Source organism: Diospyros lotus, chromosome 9 (assembly GCF_014633365.1).
Source record: "Diospyros lotus cultivar Yz01 chromosome 9, ASM1463336v1, whole genome shotgun sequence".
NCBI classification, from domain to species: Eukaryota; Viridiplantae; Streptophyta; class Magnoliopsida; order Ericales; family Ebenaceae; genus Diospyros; species Diospyros lotus.
Genome location: NC_068346.1, coordinates 24,022,265 through 24,042,875, shown reverse-complemented (window position 1 = coordinate 24,042,875; position 20,611 = coordinate 24,022,265). Strand labels below are relative to the sequence as shown.

General features: G+C 41.7%; 1 long non-coding RNA gene across 1 annotated transcript; it reads right to left on the bottom strand.

Annotated features, from left to right (window-relative positions):
* Positions 1-5,227: 5,227 nt before the first annotated feature.
* LOC127809181 (uncharacterized) lies at positions 5,228-8,225 on the bottom strand. Its single transcript, XR_008025088.1, has 4 exons — positions 7,427-8,225; positions 7,092-7,176; positions 6,516-6,783; positions 5,228-6,011 (listed from the first exon to the last, which is right to left on the bottom strand). It is a non-coding gene; the product is annotated as an uncharacterized LOC127809181 (long non-coding RNA).
* Positions 8,226-20,611: the final 12,386 nt, after the last annotated feature.

Sequence of the window (20,611 nt, the reverse complement as noted above, 5' to 3'; positions counted from 1 at the left end):
TTAATTGTTAAAAGTCCATTTTGTCCCTTTATCTAAATAGATTAAAATTATAATTTTAACAAGTAAAAGTATTTTTAAATTACAAAAAAATATATTTTAATTACAAAAATATATATATACTAGCATATACCCGTACCTAAAGGCATGGTGTAAATAATATTAACAGTGTGTGAGAATATGTATACGTCTGGGTGTGTATGTATGTGTGTTCGCGACCATGAAGGGAAGTGGCCATCAATGGTGTCGGGGAGGGGCATCAACGACAGCTGGCAGGGGAGAGGGTGGCAGGCGCCATGGTCGCAGGGGGGGTTGGCCGCCGCCATGGTAGCTGGGAAGGGAGGGAGAAAGGGTTGGCAACCGATGTATTCAGGGAATCGAGGTTCCCCGAACCCCGAAAGTTAGGGAACCTGGGTTCCCCGACTCACGAGGTTTGAGAAACACGGGATTCAGGGAACGTTTGTTCCCCGAACCCAAGGACCCCCATGGGCGGTCGCCAACGCCCCACCCCGCCTGTTGGCCTCTGATGGCTGCCACCAACCCCCTCTCAGCTATCAACGTTTCTCGAACCCAGCAACCGTCATGGGTGACTGCCAACACCCCCTCGCCGGCCTTCCCGCCACCGTTAATATTATTTACACCGTGCCTTTAGGCACGGGTATATGCTAGTAATATAATATATCATAATATATATAAATATAATACCTATATAAATATAAAACATATATATATCATATAAGTGCATGCGTGAAGCATATATATAATATAATAAATAAGCATATAATATATTATATAATATATATAATATTATAACATATTATAATGTCTTGGCAGCCATGCGTGAAGCTTAATCCGATAAAGCCAACATTCATTTGGATGCTTCACAACCCATTCGGATAGATGAAGTCCAAGTACTGTTGAAGATCAAACTCATTCGAATGACTCGTCCCTCATCCGGATGTGCCCTCTCCAAACCGTTCAACGCTGTTTCAAGCACCATAATCGGAATCCCTTTTTGAAGATTTTGTCAGAGCACGCGCAAATGACCGTGGTGGCATGCGACGTAATTTCTTCTTTGACCAGGGCCATTTGCAGAATATATACATATATATATCCATCGTCGACTTCAGCAAAAGAGAGCCCCCATTCGCCATTTTAACCAGAATAAGGGGAAAAGCACACTGTTCTATTCCTTTCTTTTTGTTCTTAAATTCCAGTAGTTTTTTGTTTCTTCATGTTGTTCCAGTGTTCTTCATTTCAGTTACTTACATTCTGCAGTTTTCCTTTCTGTTCTTTTCATTCTGTAACTTTAATTCATTGTTCATCTACATTTCTCTAATTTCAATTTCAGTATTTACATTCCAGAACTTTAATTCCTGTCTCTTTAATTTTTTCTTTGGAGATGTGTGGTAAGCTTAAACTTGGGCCAAGGCGAGGACAGTGTCCAATGCCATAGATTTCCCAAGATAGCCGAACTTCAAATGCATTACCAGAAACCTGATTTAATTTGAGTATTGCACATTCATTGAATCTTTGAATTTGGAGTGGAGCATAAGCCAAACTTAGAGTCTCCATGCCATGTATGGAGGTTACTTAAACTGGAGATGCTATCATACCCGAATCCAAATGGGTTATCTGATTACTGCATATTAACTGTATTTTAATTTATGGTAGTTGCTTAATGTAGAATCTCTCATGCCATGTATGGAGATTGCTAGACCAAGAACTATCATCATCTTGAGATGCATTTTAATATCAAAACCTCAAATTAATTCAGACATATGTTTCTGGTACCTATCTATCTGTTGGGAAGTTATGGAATTGGCACTGAACATTGCCTTGACTCAAGACTTCTTAAAGTTACAGTACTTCATTTTTGTTCACTTAAAATCAAATGAATTGGCCTGACAATCCAATTTATATCGTGGCTCTATTTTCATTTTATTAACGATCTCCCAGTGAATTGACCTGAACTTTCCCAGAAAATTAAATTGTGCTACAGCACACACTCATACACTGGCGAGTATAAATGCCTTGTGCCTGCATGCTTGTTTCTTTTTTTGTTTATTTTGTATGTGTTTGTTTGAAATAAATGCACAAGGTTAAGCGTAGCCACATGCGTCTGGCATTTACGCATGTGATGATTGTTCTTGAAGCACCGCCTGTGAGGTACTTGAAAAAAAAAAGATTCCCGAGAATTCCCTTATAGTAATGCACCAGTGTCAGGCGAGGTGTTACATCCTGGCCTCTTGGATTCCTAGATGAGTTTCGATGCCATGCCCGCAGGCTAATCTGGATCCCTTACGTAGGTCTGATGCCAAGCCTATAGGCTAACCTAGACTCCTTGGTAGATCTGGCACCAAGCCTCCCGACAAACTTGGAAAGTATGGTAAAATCCTGGCTAGGGGCCCCAGGATAAACCTGGGGGGAGACAAGTCCGAATAAGAGAAGAGGGTACCACGAATATATATAAGGCTGAGTGGTTGCCATGGATACCCAAGGGAAATCCAGCGCAATGCCCTTAGGCTAACCTAGATTCACCAACGCAACTTAATGTCCAGATGAGAAACTAACCTGGATCCCTCGCGGGAGACTAGCGTCAAGCCGGCAGGCTCCTTCTAGACTCCCTAGGGGAATCCGGTCCTAAGTTTCCCATCGAGTCCGAACATGTGGTTGGAATCTTGTACTAGCCCCCCTCCAACAAACCTGGATACATGGTGGTCATCCAGTGCAGAACCATTTGGCGAGAGACAGTTGTCAGTGAGACCCAAGGTAGGACACTGTGATCCTTATAGTTCACGTGAAAAATCTTGAGCTGCTGGGTGGAGTGGGAGTTGATCCCTCATCGAGCTCGGGTCCCAGTTTTGTAATTAAGGTTTGATGTTTGACATGGCTCTGAAATGGCATGAATTTCCTTTGGCCAAAGTCAGACATACAATGAGGCAGGGGAAAAACTCTTATGGTAAGCAGCTCATGCCCATCCCAAAGTTAAAAGAAATAAACTGATCTCCATATGATTGATGCGTAAAGAAGAGAAAGCTGATGCTATAAATCAAACACATGAACAAATAAAGAGCTAAGGGTGAGAGCATACACGCCCAAAAGCCATGTACGTTCGAAACAAGGGAGTTTGATATAAGAGTATGAGAGTTAATGCTCAAAATACACTTTGAACCCAAAAAAGAAAATAACATAAAGAAAGCCTACAAGCCCTTTTTGAGCCCTCTCCTTGGAACTAGCATGGCAAAGTTCGGTCATCCACGTCTGCCTCTAAGCCTTGCTCGATGAAATGGATAATGTCAGCTAAGGTGGCGGTAACGTCAACAATAGTGGGGCATGTCAAAATCTCACCCTCCTCGGGGTCTGGCACATAAGGACTCCAAGGGCCCAACAGGTTGCTCAAGTCATACTGCAACACCCATCGCACACTCTCGTCGGGCCCTGGGTTGTTCGGCTCATACTTTCGCCAGTCTTGAGTGAAAGTAAAGCAAGATTGCTACGAGGCAAACAACGTAGTTCAAAATTTTTGAACTTACCCCGATCCCGGAGATTGGATCAACGTCGAAATCAAATTATTCACATACAAATAAATAAATCTAACCTTTAGATTATCGAGTCATTCGCAGATTCGAGCCGTCCAAGCGTCCGGCCTCTAACTCGTGATACGCGGCACACGTCTGTTGGTAAAGAGAGCGGAATAGGAGTGCTAGCTCCTTCTCCTTTACGTGGCTTGTGTATGGACGGAAAAAGAACGCCCTCATTTCGTATTGATGCCAATAGAAACGGGGAAGAGTGAACGGCAATATATTTTTCAACTCTTGAAAAACAACACCAAAAACTCTCAATAGTTTGGGCAACCCATAAATGGGTATTTATAAGGAGATCTAGGGTTTCTTAAACCCTAATGGATATGGGCCGACCCATTTAATTTAGTCTAATTAGGAACTTAAATTAAATGGGTTGATTCTAGTCCAACTAGGATTATAATTAAATGGCCCAATCATTTTATATAATATTTTGGCCCAAATCTAATTCAAGCCCAAACATAATATTTAATATTTGGCCCAAATCTAATTTAGTCCAAATATAATAATTATTTTAATATTTGGCCCAAATCCAATTTAGTCCAAATATAATATTTAATTTAATATTTGGCCCAAATCTAATTTAGTCCAAATATTAACTTAAGCACAAATATATTTTATTTCCTATTTGCCACTCCAACAAATAGAAAATTATTAAATTAGAAACTCCTTCCTAGTTTAATTAATTGTCATTTTAGGAAAATCTTTCTATTATGACGACTCCTCGTCATATCGACGTCATTACGTCTATTTGTTCTTTTTCGTAAGAACCTAAGACGGCACAACTTCTTGCTGAAGTGTCCCACTTAACCATACGTCCACTCTCCTGGTTTAAGCCAAGGACCATGCATATTGCGTATGACTCATTAGGCTTCCGAATATGTTGGCAATGTGTCGGTACAAACACATAAGACAAGATTGGCCTCTAGCAAGGCATCATGCCTACCCAATTATTCAGAAGGATTCATAATCCGCAAATAACCTTTCACGAGCATGGTTACCGTGTAATACGATCCTCTCGTCAATGTATCTTATGTGATCTCAAGTATGGCGATGTGTTGCTTGATAACGATCACATGAGTTTTCTTCGGTCTTCCAGATATTTTCACTTAATAGAAAGTGAATTAATAACTCCTTATTGATCTGTTTCACCATGGCCATGGATTTAAAGTGAATATCCACCGAAGGCGCCTTAGATACATCATCCTCTATCAAGGGATAGACGAGTCCCATCTTGGCTATGCACTCATCTCCATAAGCCTCACGATATACCTAACGATCGCCCACATGTAGCCTTTGTGTAGGCCCATCGAAACGATGTCAAAGCATACCGATTTTCTTATGAGATGACCATGACAACCTCAGGTCCAATGATTAGTTACACCCATCTCGTATGAGAATTCCATCAACATATAACCAAAATAGATTCTCATGGCGAGTCATGTCCAGTGACACGTTCTACAATATTGGTCACCTATGTACTTGTCTAGGCATCCCCATGCCTATTGGTGTGAGACCCCCATTGCTATCACATAGCAAAAACATAGGATATACAAGTCTTACCGCAATTGTCAATGTCCATTCTTGACATTGCTATGACTTGGGACATTTAATGATGTCTAGAAACTGTGATGCATCATCTCATATCTTTATAGATTAATTACAGTATACATCATATGGACTTCTATCTAGTTTCATTCTGTTATTACAATAATAACAAGAAACTAATAGAATGACTTCTTGTGAATTTGAACAACTCCTTATTCAAATAATAAACATGATTACAATTGTCAGTGTACAATTTGCCCAATCTAATTGGGTTTAGAGCACCTACACTGACATTGAGGAGGGACGATAGTCATAGCATTGGTAAAAACCATATCTTCGAAGGACTCGTGCGGTCGCGTTGCTTCCAGGAAGGTACGACCATGATAGAAGTCGAATTTCGAATAGCATGAAGCATATTCGTCCTTCTGGCTAAAGCAATCCGAAAAAAGCCGATAATCGCAGACTGCTTTCTTCACGACCTCCTCAATATCCCTTTGCCTGTTGCTTGCCGCTTGCTCCACCTCTGTCTTCATTCTTACTGCTTCTTGTTGTGCCTCTACCACTTGCTGCCTAGCTTCAATTAGTTCAACCTAAAGCCGGGCAATCTCCCCTTAATAAGCGGCTTGATTGCGCTCCATTTCTTCTTGAGCTTCTTGGTAGCTCATCTCTAGAGATCGATATGAGGAAGCAAGTCTCTCCTTCTCTGTGCGCCCCCCCCCCCCCCCCCCGCTCCTCGTAATCCAAGTCTTTGAGGTGTTGGCTCAAGGCTTACCGTTCCTGGTTCCAAGACACAGACTTGGGCCTCCAGTCAGCTAGCTCGGCCTCTTTAGCCACCAGGCGAGCTCGGTTCATAGCGTTGGTTTCCACTGCCCCCTGGGCGCCCTGCAAGTGGTAAAAAGACTATGAGATAAAGGCTGCAAATCCATGGAGAGAGCATGGAAAAAATCTAGAAGAGATCACTTATGATAGCCAGGTAATGCTCGAAATTGTTCATGTCTTCGGGGGGATTCTAAGAATACCGACCCTCATTGCGGGGAAGAATAGTGGAGTATAGCAAGTGGGCTCACACGCTGTGTAACGACCCGCTCCCACTTACGGGCGCCACCGGTAAATAATCGACCGGATTACTCACCCGACAACCACAACTGAAGGGTTGGACTATGTTTCAACAAGAAACGCCCTAGGTGGGAACTAGGCTTCGTCCTTCCCTTCGCTCCACTCAAGAATCGGTCCCAACTCAAATAAGAAAAATCCAGCGAACCAAGACCCGAAACTCGAGTGAGCTTCACCTCTCTTCAGCTCACCCCATAGCAAGCCAGAGGTGACCCAGGCACAAGGCTAGCATACAAACACTTCGCTGAGTATTGGGGATTTATGAGAACATACCTTGATGATCTTGACTCGGTCCGAACCTTGGCTTTACCGACTATGCCACATTCAACAAGCAATCTCACAATCATCTATCACACTATGATGATTACACAATTAAATACATTTAAGCTCAATAACACAGACATTTTCTCACAAGGGTATACATACACCACGCCCCCTGGCTACATACAAGCAATATTAAAAATACATAACTCGGGCAACTCAGTTAGTTGCCACAACGGCCTCCCGGCGCCATCCCTGCTTGCATCCAGACTTGCATCATCTACACATGAGGTAAAACCTCATGAGTCATTAAGACTCAGTAAGGGTGCAATGCATGTAAATATGAGTATAATCATGTTTATGTATGCCAAATGCATGCAAATGAGGCTAGGCTCACACATCCTCACAACCCACTAAGGTTTGAGGCATCAACCTATCAGCCCCCACCACTAGTCCTCCTTATGGCCACAGGTCCACTAGAGCTTGCATCACACAAGATATAAACACTACATGCCAATGCAACATAAAAACATTATCAAACACATTTACCAACTTGCAAGGCCACCTCCACATGGGGCCGTCCCTTACCTGGCTCGAAGCCTTATCTCTGCCTCGGCACGAACCCAGCCCGAACTCCGAGCTCTTCTAGGATCACCTGCCTCCCCAGTCGAACCTAGATACAAATACACACAAACCCAACTCTATCAACATCCGGCATTAAACCAATGCCCTCAACTTCGCCACACATACACCGTCAAACCATCCATCAACAATGTCTCCAAACAACACTAACCATGACATACACCAGCCGTCAATAATTTCCAAATAACCCCGACCTAGGATTTAATTCAACTATTAATTACTCTACACAATTTAATATCTCACATAAAGGAAATATTTTTGAAAAGAATTAATTAACTCACCTTAGTTAATCTGGAACAGAAAATCGGCTAATCGCCCACATTGGCATCGCCTATTGGACTGCCATAATGTCCTTGGATTCCCATATCGAACCTCCGGCCCACTCCTCGAGCCCCATATTAATTTCCAGGGCTTTCCCCAATTTTTTTCTGGATTTTTTCACTATTTTTTTTCCAATTTTCCATATTTTCTTTTTCTATATTTTTTTTTTCTTTATTCTTCTCCTTCCTCCTCCATTCTCCCGCACCTTCTTCTTCTTCTTCTTCGCGGACTCCATGCGCGCGCAGCGCCTGTGCGCGCATAGCAACCGGCCACTGGTCGGCCACCGCTGCAGCTCACTTCCGGCCACTGGTCGGCCGCTTCTCATCGCTGCACGACCGCCGGCCACCGACGCTTCAAGCACGAGCCATCGCGGCCTCCCCTGCGCGACGCTGTCGCTGCACAGCTGCTGCCCTCGCGTCCGCCATGGCCGACCACCAAGCTTCGCTGCTACAGGCCGCGGCTGCCTCCTTGCTGCTGCTGCGTCACCGACCTCAACCGCGGTCATCATCTTTGCTGGACTGCCATTGGAGCCTCTTCAAGCTCCTCGAACAGCTGCTTTAACCGTGGCCATGGCAGCTTCTGCCATGGCCGAGCTTCACTCTCCCTCACAATGCTCTCTCTTTCACTCTCGCGGTCTCCCTTTCTCTCAAGCTCGATGCCTCTCTCGGCCATGCTCTCTCTCTCGATCGCTTACTCCCCTCAAATCTCATCTCTCTGTTCTCGCGGCCATTTCAAATGGCAGAGACAATACAGAGGAAGCTTCCTTGAAGCTTCCTCTCATGCGAGAAACACACGCGTGCATAAATATATATATGTATATATAACACATATTACACATTAAACTCTCATGATTCTCAAAATTCCACTTAAGAGAATTGATAATTGCACTTGGGGGATTTTATAATTACACTTGGACCCTCCCAAGATTTTAATTAATTTCCCACGAGCCACTAAAACATTAATTCTCCAAAATTAATAATTTGACTTTTACTTGATAAAGTCAATATCGTCCCTGCGCCTGCACGGGACCCTAATTTGACCCGAAAACACTTAAGGGTTGCCTTACTCAGAAAACCGAACCACCCCTAGGGTCCCCTTAGCTTCCAGGAGGTCCCCTCCGCCTATTCGGTATTGGCACTCATTCGGGCTTATACAGAATTTATTCCAAAAATTATTCCCGGTCGGAACGCTTCCAGCGTCACTATCCTCATCTCGAGACTCTCATCAATCCCTTGGCCTCTTCCCTGGACATCCAAGTCCCGAGGCACTCCCTGCTGCCAATTCCGCAATTTTATTAATTAATTGCTTGAAATGGACTTTTAGCCTTCCTGGACCACTCGAGGTTCTGCCAAAATAATCAAAATTTATTTATTTTCAATACCATGTAATACCGGGTATTACACGCTGTAACAACCCGCTCCCACCTGTGGGGCACTTCTTGTAATACCCTATATTACATGGTATTGAAATAAATAAATTTTGATTATTTTGAGAGGATCTCGAGTGGTCCAGGAAGCCCAACAGTCGGTTTCGAGAAATTAATTAATGAAATTTTTTGAGTTGGCGGCAGGGAGTGCCTCGGGACTTGGATGTCCAAGGAAGAAGGCATGAGGCTGGTGAGCGTCTCGAGGCGAGGCTAATGACGCTAGAAGCAGTTTAAACGAAAATAATTTTCAAAATAAATTCTGTATCAGCCTGTAACACCCGGTGTAACCGGTGTTAAGAGAATAAGAAAGGAAGTAGGAAAACTTCCAAAAATACCCTTGAGGAGGTGATGAATCCTTGAGGTTGAGGGTGCCCTATGAGAGGGGTATTTTGGTAATTTGGATAGTAAAGTCCAATAAAGGGTATTTTGATAAATTGGTAATATTTCCTATGTGGAATTAGGTGTGTAAGTGAATAAAATCCCAATTTAGTATTTATGTGGAAATATATGGCATTAATAATTCACAAAGGATATTTTGGTAATTTTGGAATAAATTCCATAGAGAAATTTATTTATGGAAAATAGGGAGAATGGAGAATATAAAATTATTGGAGGAAATAATTATTTTTCCCTAAAATGGTGAATTAATATGGTAATGCCACATGGAGGACCAAGATAAAGAATTGGAAGCCAAGTTTGTGTCTTAGAGTGACACTTGGCATAATCTTGGAAATTTGAGAGAAATTATATATTAGAAATGTGGGAGCATATATATATATATATGTGGATTTATGAGTTGGAGAAGGATTTAATTAAATCAAAAAGAAATGCTAATTGGTCTTTCAAGCATTTAATGAGAGGCATGATTATATGGATTAAAGAAAAATTCAAAAGAAAATGGTAAATGGTCACCATTAATGCCTTGGAAAATATGAGAGTTAAATAAATGCAAAAAGAAAATGGGAAAATGGTCCCATTAATGCTTTGGAAAATTGTGGGATTTATTTAAATGAGAAGGAAAGCATTTATGTCTTTCAAGTGGTCTCTCATGTGATGGTGGAAATTAGTCCCATTAAATTAAATGGGAAAGAAATTAATTATGTCTCTCAAGCGTGATGGTTGGAAATTAGTTAAAATAAATTAATTGGAAATAAAAAAGAAATTTCCAAGTGATCCAATGGTTGTGCTTAAGTCTTGGGAGAAGAATGGATCCAATAGTTAAAAGTGGATCTTGGAGAATGGCATGGATTGCCAACTCCTTAAGAGTGTGTTTCCTCTTAAAGGTGGAGATTAATTCTTCCAAAAATCAATGGTGGAGATTTAAACCTAGCCAAGCACTTGGATTGTGCTTCTTTGGAAGGAGGAGATTTGCTCTCATAAAGTGGGGAAAGATCCAATGGTGAGGATTTATTCTTGAAATGCTAGAAAGAAGTATATAAGGGGAAAGAGAGCCTTTGTGTAATATCCCGAAATTTGAAAATAAATAATGATTATAAATATCGGTGTTTGAGGATATTAGGAATTTAAGTGGAAATATTTATTTATGTGGTTTTGAGGAAAATAAAGAATTAAAGGTAATTAATTAAATTATTTGGGAATGAATAATAATTATTAATTATTGTAATTAAGGTGATTATTAAATTATTTGTATTTGAGAAGTGGAAAATTAATTATTGTAAATCTGGGGGTATAAGTGAAATAAAGAATAAAAGAAATGTGGGGGTGTGTGTGTGATTAAAGGAAACAGTGGAGGGTTTTGCTGATCTTTATTAAGCTTCAGGCGCCCAAAACGGCGCCATTTCATGTAAGGCGGTGGGCAGCCCTTGGCTGCCACGTGGCACGCGCTGATGCGCCCCTGCTGCAGCTTCCACGTGCCTCTGTTTTTGCTAATTTTAAGGCCAAATTGGCCATGCTTTCTGCTGAAATTTTGCTGCTTTAAATTGCTTCAATTGAAGCTAAAATTGAGATTAAATTGGGGTTAAACCAGAGAGCAAGCAGAGGGCTTCCGGAAGAAGAAGAAGGCGCTTTGAGGCTGGAAATTAGGAGAAATTTTTGTGGTTTAAATAGCCAGGTAAGTGCATATGTGTGTGTCCGTGGGTGCCGATATATATATATATATAATTATACGTGTGTGTGCCTTGAACAGGCCAAGTGGGTTACTGTGTGTTTATATATGTAACGGAGATATATATATATATATGAAGTGGCAGTGGGTTTCGGTGGCCATATCTGTATGCATATATGATTTTTTACAGCTTTCCTACATGTGATCGTGAGGGGTACTGAGGTGTTTAAAGGTTGGGAATGGAAGTTTTGATAGGTTCAAGTGGCTGCCATGGCGTGTAGTGATATATATATATATATATTTATATTTTGAGCTAAGTGAGTTCACTGTGTGTACGTGTGTGTGTGTTCACTGGGGAAGCTTAAGATAATTAATAGGTGTGCTCATTAGGTGTGTTCATGAGGGAGAAATTGAAGTGATATATTTATATGTATATATATATATGTTCCTATGTTTATAAGTTACGCGGGAGGTAGTGGTGCATATTGGTGAGTTCTTAATATTATATATTAATTAATTAATTATATATATTGAAGGTGTTATTGATGTGATTTAATTTAAATTAAATATAAGACTCGTCGGGATTTTATTTACGATGTGCTTACATAGGATTTTAGATGGTTAAATTATTTAAATTATACGGTTAGATTTAATTATTGTGAGCCACGAGTTTTATTAATAGTTATTAAACATTTACTTCGCAGCGGGTGCGTAAGAAAAGCAAGGAACGGCCGTGTAAAGGCAAGTTCTTAACCCTCTCTTCCTGATCTTTAATTCTCGTGGAAGACCCCGTGATTTCCTGTATTTTATCACCTCCCTTACTTTAATTCGGCACCTTGTCTTATTGGTTGAAGTATTATTCATTTGTTTTAATTTAAATTAAATCCGAGACTTCTATAATTTTATTCGTCGTGAGCCTACGGGGGTTTGTACCACCCCCATTCCTTTCGGGAATGATGCTGAACCAGTTTGGGGACTAGGTTCCTAGACGTGAGGGTTTATTTACGATTTTATTGGATTTACTTACAATTTTTCTCAGATTTATTTATGGTTCGGTTAGAGCTATTGAGCAGTGGGGTAGGGGTCGGTTGTTGGTGACGTTGGGGTAGACTATGGTACGGCCTTGATGTGGACCGTCGGGTGGATACCCCTAGTCACTGGCCGTTGACCGGTGCCGGGCACTGCTGACTAGCTCTGCCGGTATGTGATTTACTGCATGATTAGATACATTGTATTACTATTCATGATTTGATATGCACATGGGTACGGGATGCATATTGGGATATCCATTTATTGAGAATGCTTGGACACAGACATTCTAGTTTGGTTAGGTTGCATCCAGCGCGAGCATATGCATGGCGTGTGGTTTACTATGTGGGCGGAGCATGGCCTGATGCCTGGATGTATGGGCGCCTTGTATCACGTTGATGCTCACTACGCCATTGCATTTTTATGTGCATTGCATGGCTATTGGTAGTATTTAGTTCTCGGACGGGAGTACCGTTCCGAGGGAGCCTATGGCTCGGTTGTCGGGAGTACCGGCCTGGGACAGCGCGCGCAGGTTTGTGGAGACATTTGTTGCCTTTCAGGGCAGCGGCAGGTTTGAAGGATCATGAACGAGGATCAAAAGCGTGCAACGGAAGCGTTTTAAAATAAAAAACGATCCTCGTATTGGTTAGAGTCTAGGAGACTTACTTTTACGGCGGATTACCGGACGGAATGGAGCGATGGGAGCTTCTTCGCATGGAGGAGACGATGGCTGTCCTGCTAGCCTTCGGCTCCGTCGCATCAGAACTCAAACGCCCCCTTTCGATCTTCCGGAGTATGACTCGAACTCGTGGCCTCTCTTCGGTGAAGAAGAATGAAAAACGACTTGGATGAAAAAACAACTAAAGAGAGATTTATATAGGGAGAACCCTAGGGTTAAAACCCTAGTGGGCCAAACCCTAATGGGCCAAGATCTTTTAATTAATTTTCTAATTGGGTTAGCCCAATTAATTAATTAAAACCCTAATGAACTATTATTTTATTTTAGCCCAATGGACCATTCTAAATAAAATAATTCTCTCTTAATGTAATTCATCCAACAAGCCAAATGTATTAAAAATACATGAGTTACATCGAGCTACCCCGGGGACCAAAAGACAAATTATTCACGGCTACTAAAATGACCAAAATATCCCTGCTACCTAGTAGCTATATTTTGTCATTCTAAGTGTTCCAACTATCACCATATGGTAACACTGACCCCACGAATAATTTTGCATATGCCATGTCTTTGACCTACTAGTGTAATGACGAAAATACCCCTCTGCGTAACACCCATCATTTAGAAAGGAATAATGTACTAAACCCTTTCTAAATGACTTCTACCATCCTTAGATCACTAGTCCAATAATCCGTGACTACTCGAATGTACTTGCTTATCATTGGGAGCTACCCAGAAGCACACACTCATAAGTCACGTTCCCAGGGCCCTGGATTATTCGATTATTCTTAGACAATCACAAGGGGGTGAATCACAGAAACTATCTTGTATTAGTCTGTCTTAGCTAATTAGAAACCATACTCCCAACTCAAAAGGATATTGATCTTTGATAGACCTCACCTACAATGAATCTAAGAATATAGCTCTAGGCTCACTAGACCACCAACTAATACTCAAGTATTAGAGTACTCGTCCACGTAGTAGCAGTGATAGACTAGCTCCATGATAATTAGTACTTTGTCATTAGCTTCTATCACAGGTCCACTCTACGCATTCCAAATGCGCTTGTACAATTAGAGTAAACGGACTGTTTACTGGCTAAGGCAAGCCATCCTCCATTAGGATCTATTGTACAATGATCTTATCATGATAGAATGCCCAGTTCTATCAAAAGATCAAGAGTAATATTTTCTTGCTTATTAAGTACCCATGATTCATGCCTAACTGTGAAGAACGACCCATCACATGAATCACTTACTTAATAGCATGGACACCTTTCCAACAATTAAATGCAAATAATATATGTGCCATAAACTGAATAAAAGAAACATTATTACCATAAATTAAACAAAACGTGTCTTTAGGGCATACATTTCCAACAAGGTTGGTATGGGACTTGGGTGCCAAGTGTCTTATGTGGGCCCCAAGGACCGGTATGTGCTTTTATTTTGTTATACTATTGAGCTGTTGTGTTGTAGCGTCTCATGGCTTGTGTGTACCTGGGGGTTTATTTTGGGGAGAGTTTTTGGTTATGTTCAGCCTTCAGCCTTTCTTTTCTTTATGCTTGCTGAGTCTCTCGACTCACTTTGCTTTCCATCATTCCAGGTAATGCCAGCGTAGGTCCGCGCAAGGGAGTCAGCTTTATCGGCAGAGTCGATGTGGTGTACAGGCAGTCTCGTCAATCCCTATCCACTCTGATGTCTAAGTAGAATTTGCTCTATTATTTCGTACTGTGCCAGGTCTTTTCTCGAGTCTTGTGTATGTCGGCACAGGAGTTTGTGTTTATTTACTTATCTTGTGACCGCTGTGTTAGCGGGGTACCCATAGTGCATGCATGTCTTGAGCTTTGCTTTCGCTGTTCTTATTTTCGTGTATGCATGCCGGGGTGGTCCTTGTCTCGTGTTTCATTATTTTTCTCCTCCCGTAGGCGCTCCCGTTCGGGTAGTCCGGGTGGTTGGGGATATCCGGGCGGGGGTGCTTACACTTTGTCTCAAATTTTGGCCATTTTGAAGAGCCTTGAAGAAGAAAAGGGGATGAAAGTAGGGAGAAGAAATGAAGAAGGAATCAAGGTAAGTTTCCTTCTTCCTCACTTTATCTAGTGTTCTTATGCAAAGTAAGTGAGTTTTTGTTTGAATGCCATATTAGGTGGGAGAAAATGGTGTTGGAAGCTCTCTTGGAATAAGATTGGAAGGTTCAAGAATGAGGTAAGGGATGACCCCATGTGGTGGAGGCCTTGCATTGCATTGTAAGTAGGTTGCATAAATTTTTATGCATCTCTTTGCATGCTTTACTTGTACATGAGACCTATGGCCATGGGGGTGGGAAAGAAGTGGTAGGTTGATGCCTCAAACCATGTTGGGTTGTGAGGATGGAATAACCTAACCATGCTTGCATGCATTTTTCATTACATAGACTTGTTATGCTTGTATTTACTTTGCATATGCACCCTTATTGAGCTTTGTGGCTCATGAGGTTTTACCCTCCCCTTGTAGGTTGTTTTATGTCAAGGAGAAAAAGGGAAAGTGCAAGCTTGTGGTTGGAAGCTCTTGGTGTATATTTCTTTTGTTTGATGTAATTTATGGCATAAAGAAGCCTAGACTTGTGGTATTTAATTTGTGGCATTATGGCTTAGGAAAGCCTATTTGTTGTATTTGATCATGTGTGGTATTTATACTTGGAGGTTGTTATGTGAGCAACAATAGGTTGTGTAAGGCTCATGTGTGAAATGAAAGGAAATTTTGATGTATGTTGTGTAATATTCAAAGAGGTGGTTTAAGCCTTAATTTTGGAAAAATAGAGGCAAAAATGGAAGGAATGTGAAGCATATTTATTAGTTTTAATTTCTGGAAAATATGGGTTTAAAAGCCCAAAGAAAAAAAAAACAAAAGAAGGGAAGTTGCAGCAGCAAGGGGGCAGCAGCCCCGCGCGTGTGCACGGGTGGCCGTGGCCGCGCGCGAGCGGGCACGGGCACGGGCAAGTGCGCACGGCATGCGCGCCCAGCACCCAGCGAGGCCCCGCGCAGGCCCCGAGGCACGCTGTGGGCCCCGCTGGCCAAATTTTTTTAAAATTTGGATTTTTTTGGGGATTTTGGGTAATTTCTTAATTGATTTTGGGCCCTGAAGGAATTTTCAAAATAAAGGGATATTTCGGGCATTTTTGGGAATAATGCCGAAATTTTCAAAAATTGAAAATGATGAGTTTTTCCTCCAAAATTGGTAATCAATCAATGGATTAATTTAAATGGTGATTTATGGAGCCAGGTAAAAATTCTTGAATGGGAAAAGAATTAAAAATAATTGAAAAAATGGCGATTGGGCGTCTAAATGAGATTTTCTTTATAGCCAATGCGGTGTGGTTAAATCCCAATTTTGCTAGTGAATCCTAGGGGTTAAGGAAGGGAAGGACGAGCCTAGTTCCCACCTAGGGCGTTTCGTCTTGAAACATGGTTCACCCTTCACCAAAGGCCGGGCAGGTGGACAATTCGGGTGATTGTTCACGAGTAACACCCGTAAGTGGGAGTGGGGTGTTACACAGCCTAAATGGGTGTCAATATAGAATAGTCATAGGGGACCTCCTGGAAGTTGAGGGGACCCTAAAGGTGGTTCGGTTTTCTGAGTAAGGTAACCCTTGAGTGTTTTTGGGTCAAATAAAGGTCCCGTGCAAGTGAGAGGATGAGGTCGGTATTCCTGAGTAGCGGTCGATTATTAATTTTGATAAATCGAGATTTGGTGTAGCTTGGTGGTATAATTTAAAGTCTTGGGAGGGTCCAAGAGCAATTATAGAAAATCCCTAAGTGTAATTATTATATTCCTTAAGTGGAATTATGGTAAAAATAGGGGGATTAAAAATTGTAATTATGTATATATATATATATAACCGTGTGAGAAAGCTTCCTTGAAGCTTCCTAGCAAAATGTCTCTGTAAATTTGAAATGAGAGGGTAGAGCATCCGAGAGATAGCATGGCCGAGAGGGCAATCCGCGCGCAAGAGAGAGAGAGATCGCGAGAGCGTGAGCGTGAGAGTAAGCCCGCGGGAGAGAGAAAGAGAGCTTTGTGAGGGAGAGTGAAGATCGGCCATGGCAGAAGCTGCCATGGTCGACGATTGAAGCTTCAATGGCCGGCAGTCAGGCGAAGCTAGAGCGGCAGAGCTAGAGGCGGCGGACAGCCGTGGCTGAGGCGGATGCACGCGGTGGCACGCGAGGCGGTTGAAGAAGGTTGATCGGCCATGGCTTTCACGAGAGCTACAATTCACGTGGGAGGTTGTAACACCCGGTGTTACAGGTGTTAAAAGAATAGGAAAGAAAGTGAGAAAAATTCCAAAAATGCCCTTGAGAAGGTGTTGGATCCTTGAGATTGAGGGTGCCCTATGAGAGGGGCATTTTGGTAATTTGGATAGTGAAATCCAATAAAAGGGTATTTTGGTAAATTGGAAATAATTCCTATGTGGAATTAGGTGAGTAGGTGAATTAAATCCCAATTTTGTAATTATGTGGAGTTAAGGGATTAATAAATTCACAAAGGGTATTTTGGAATTTGGAATTTAATTCCATAAAGGAATTTAATTATGGAAATAGGGAAAATGGTGAATATTGAATTATGTGAGAAAATAATTAATTTTCCCTAAATTTGGTGAATAAATGTGGGGATGCCACATGGATGGATGAGATTAAAGCTTGGAAGCCAAGAATGGTGTCATGGAGTGACACTTGGCAAGTGTGGTCCAAGTTAAATGAAGAGTTAAATAAATGTAAAAGAAATGATATTAGTCATTCTAGCATTTAATGAAGGCAATGATAATGTTGCTTAAAAAGAAAATGCAAAAGGAAAAGAAAATAGTCATGCATTAATGGTTGGAAAATGGTGGCATTTAATTAATTCATTATGAAAATGAATTATGTCTCTCAAGTGGTCTTTCAAGTGATGGCATGAAATTAGTCCCCTTAAAAATAAATGAGAAAAATAGCTATTTTGGCATGGAAGACTTGATCCAAGGGTGGAGATTAAGTCTTGAAAATCTAATGGTTGAGATGATTCAAGAGAAGTGGCATGGATTGCCACATGTAAAGGGATTTGAATGGTTGAGATCTAGTCTTCAAAAGTAAAAGAAATCTAATGGTGGAGATTAAAGAAGACAAGAGCACATGGATTGTGCTTGTTAAAGAAGGCTAGGATGTATTCTTCCAACTTAAGTGAAATCCTAGGGCTAAGATTTATTCTTGCCATGGAAATAAAATAAGTGAATTAAAGGGGAATTTTGGCTATATAAAGGGAGGTAGAGAAGAAGGCTAAGCTTTTTGGCCAAATGCTTAGAGGAAGAAAGGAAAGAATGGAGAAGAAAGGAAGAAGGAAATGAAGAATGCAAAGGTAAGGTTTCTACCTTATAGTAATAAAGAGAAATCCTTTTATCTTTCTTGTATGGTGGCTTAGCTACCTTATTTTTTTTTAAGGGTTTCTTGAGAAAGAGCAAAGGTTGAAAGCAATGAAGGCCTTGAAGTTAAAGCATGTGGAAACTTCAAAGAATGGAAAAAGGTAAGGGATGGCCCCATGGGATGGTGGCCTTGCATGGTTGTAAGTATGTTTATAAACTTTTCATGTTGTATTAAGCATGCTCCTCATGTACATAATAGCTATGGCCATAGGGATTGTTAAGATACATGGTGGAAAGGGGTAGGTTAAGGCTTCAAACCTTGAGAGGTTGTGAGAGCATGGAAGACCTAACTACATTTGCATGCACATGCCATTACATGATTTATGTTTATGTTCATACTTATTGCATAAGCACCCTTATTGAGCTTAATGGCTCATGAGGTTTTTACCCTCATATGTAGGTTGTGAAAGCATGGTAAAGTCAAGACAAGGTGAAATGACATGGGAAAGCATGGAAGAAGATTCAAGTGTATATTTTGGCTTGTGGAAACTTATGTGTTTGATTTGTGTAATGTAAATTTGTTGTTAGTTGAAGTGTATGTTGTATTTATACAATGAGACAATGGCTTATGGCACGTTGGTGCCTAGGTCGAGTGAGGTCTCATATGGTGTGTATGGTGGGAAGCACTAAGAAGTTAAATCCTATGATTTATGGTTGGAAAATAGTGGGTGTTTGATGTATGTTGTGGAGATATCAAGTATATTGTTTAGGCCTTAATTATGGAGAATTAAAGGCAAAATTTGGATGAAAGTGAGTCATTTTATTCAATTTATTTTTCTGGAAAGTTTGGGTTTAAATGCCCAAAAAAAAAAAAAAAAAAATGCAGAAGCAGCAAAAGGGGCAGCCAGCAGCAGCAGGCTGCTGGGAGGCCGCGCGAGCAGGCGGCCGCGCCCGCGTGCGGGCGAGCGCGGGCGGGCAGCCGCGCGGCCAGCGCAACCAAGGCCCCGAGCGGGCCCCGGGGCGCGCCGTGGGCCCCGCCGGCCAAATTTTTTAAAAAATTGAGAAATTTGGGGCGTTTCTTAATTGAATTTGGGCCCCGGAGGAATTTTCAAAGTAAAGGGATTTTTCGGGCATTTTGAAGAAAATGCCGAAATTTTGGAAATTTGAAAATGATGAGTTTTTCCTCCAAAATTGGTGATCCATCAATGGATTGGTTTAAATGGTGATTTTTGGAGCCCGGTAAAATTCTTGGTCGAAAAAGAATTAAATTCAAATGAGAAAATAATGATTTGGCATCTTCGCGAGATTTCTTTTTAACCAAACGCGGTGTGGTTTAAAGCCCAATCCTGCTAGAAAATCCTGGGGTTTAAGGGAAGGGAAGGACGAGCCTAGTTCCCACCTAGGGCGTTTCTTCTTGAAACATAGTCCGCCTTTCATCTCAGACCGGGCAGGTGGACAATTCGGGTAATTGTTCACGAGTAACACCCGTAAGTGGGAGCGGGGCGTTACAGAGGCCGCCATGGCTGCTCACGGTGGCAGTGGCTGAGGCGCGAAGAGGCTGGTTCCGGGAGCTACAGATCGTGGCAGAGGTGATGGCTGGCCTATGGCCGCGGGCAACAGGAGCGGCTGGCTGGCCGAGTGTTGGTGGTTGGTTACCGTGCACGAGGAAGAAGATGGTGAACAGGAGCCAGCGCGCGCGGGAAGGAAGAAATAGGAGGAAGAAAGAAAAAAATAAAAAAGAAAAAGAAAAATATGGAAAAATAGGAAAAATTCCAAAAAAATGGGGGAAAGTTCTGGAAATTAATTTGGGGCTTGAAGTGCGTGTCGAAAGTTCGAAATGGGATTTTGGGCGCAAATGGCAGCTCTGGAGGTAACGTCGGTGTGGGCGTTTTTTCGAATTTTCTCTCCAGATGAGTCGAGGTAAATTAATGTTTCCTTCCCAAATTATTTTCATTAAGCGAGTTAATATAGAATAATTATTTGTTGGATTAAACCCTTGGGTCGGGGTTGTTTGGAAATTATTGACGGCTGGTTTATGCCGTGGTTGGTTGTTTGGAGATAGTGTTGTTGAGTGATTTTGCGGTGTAGGCAAAAGCAAAGACATCGGTTAATGTCTGATGTATGGTTGGTTTTTGTGTGTTTGCCTCTAGGTTCGACCGGGAAGGCCGTGATCCTAGAGGAACTTGAGATTCAGGCTGTAATTCGTGTCGAGGCAGAGATGAGGCTTCGAGCCAGGTAAGGGACGACCCCATGTGGAGGTGGCCTTGTAAGTTGGTAAATGTGTTTGATAATGTTTTTATGTAACATTTGCATGTAGTGGTTGTCACTTGCGTGATGCAAGATCTAGTGGACCTGTGGCCATATGGAGGACTAGTGTGTGGGGGCTGATAGGTTGATGCCTCAAACCTTGGTAGGTTGTGAGGATGCGTGGGCCTAGCCTCATTTGCAGGCATTGGGCATACATAAACATCTTTATATTCATATTTACATGCATTGCACCCTTACTGAGTCTTATGACTCATGAGGTTTTACCTCGTGTTGTAGATGATGCAAGCAGGGATGGTGCCGGGAGACTGTTG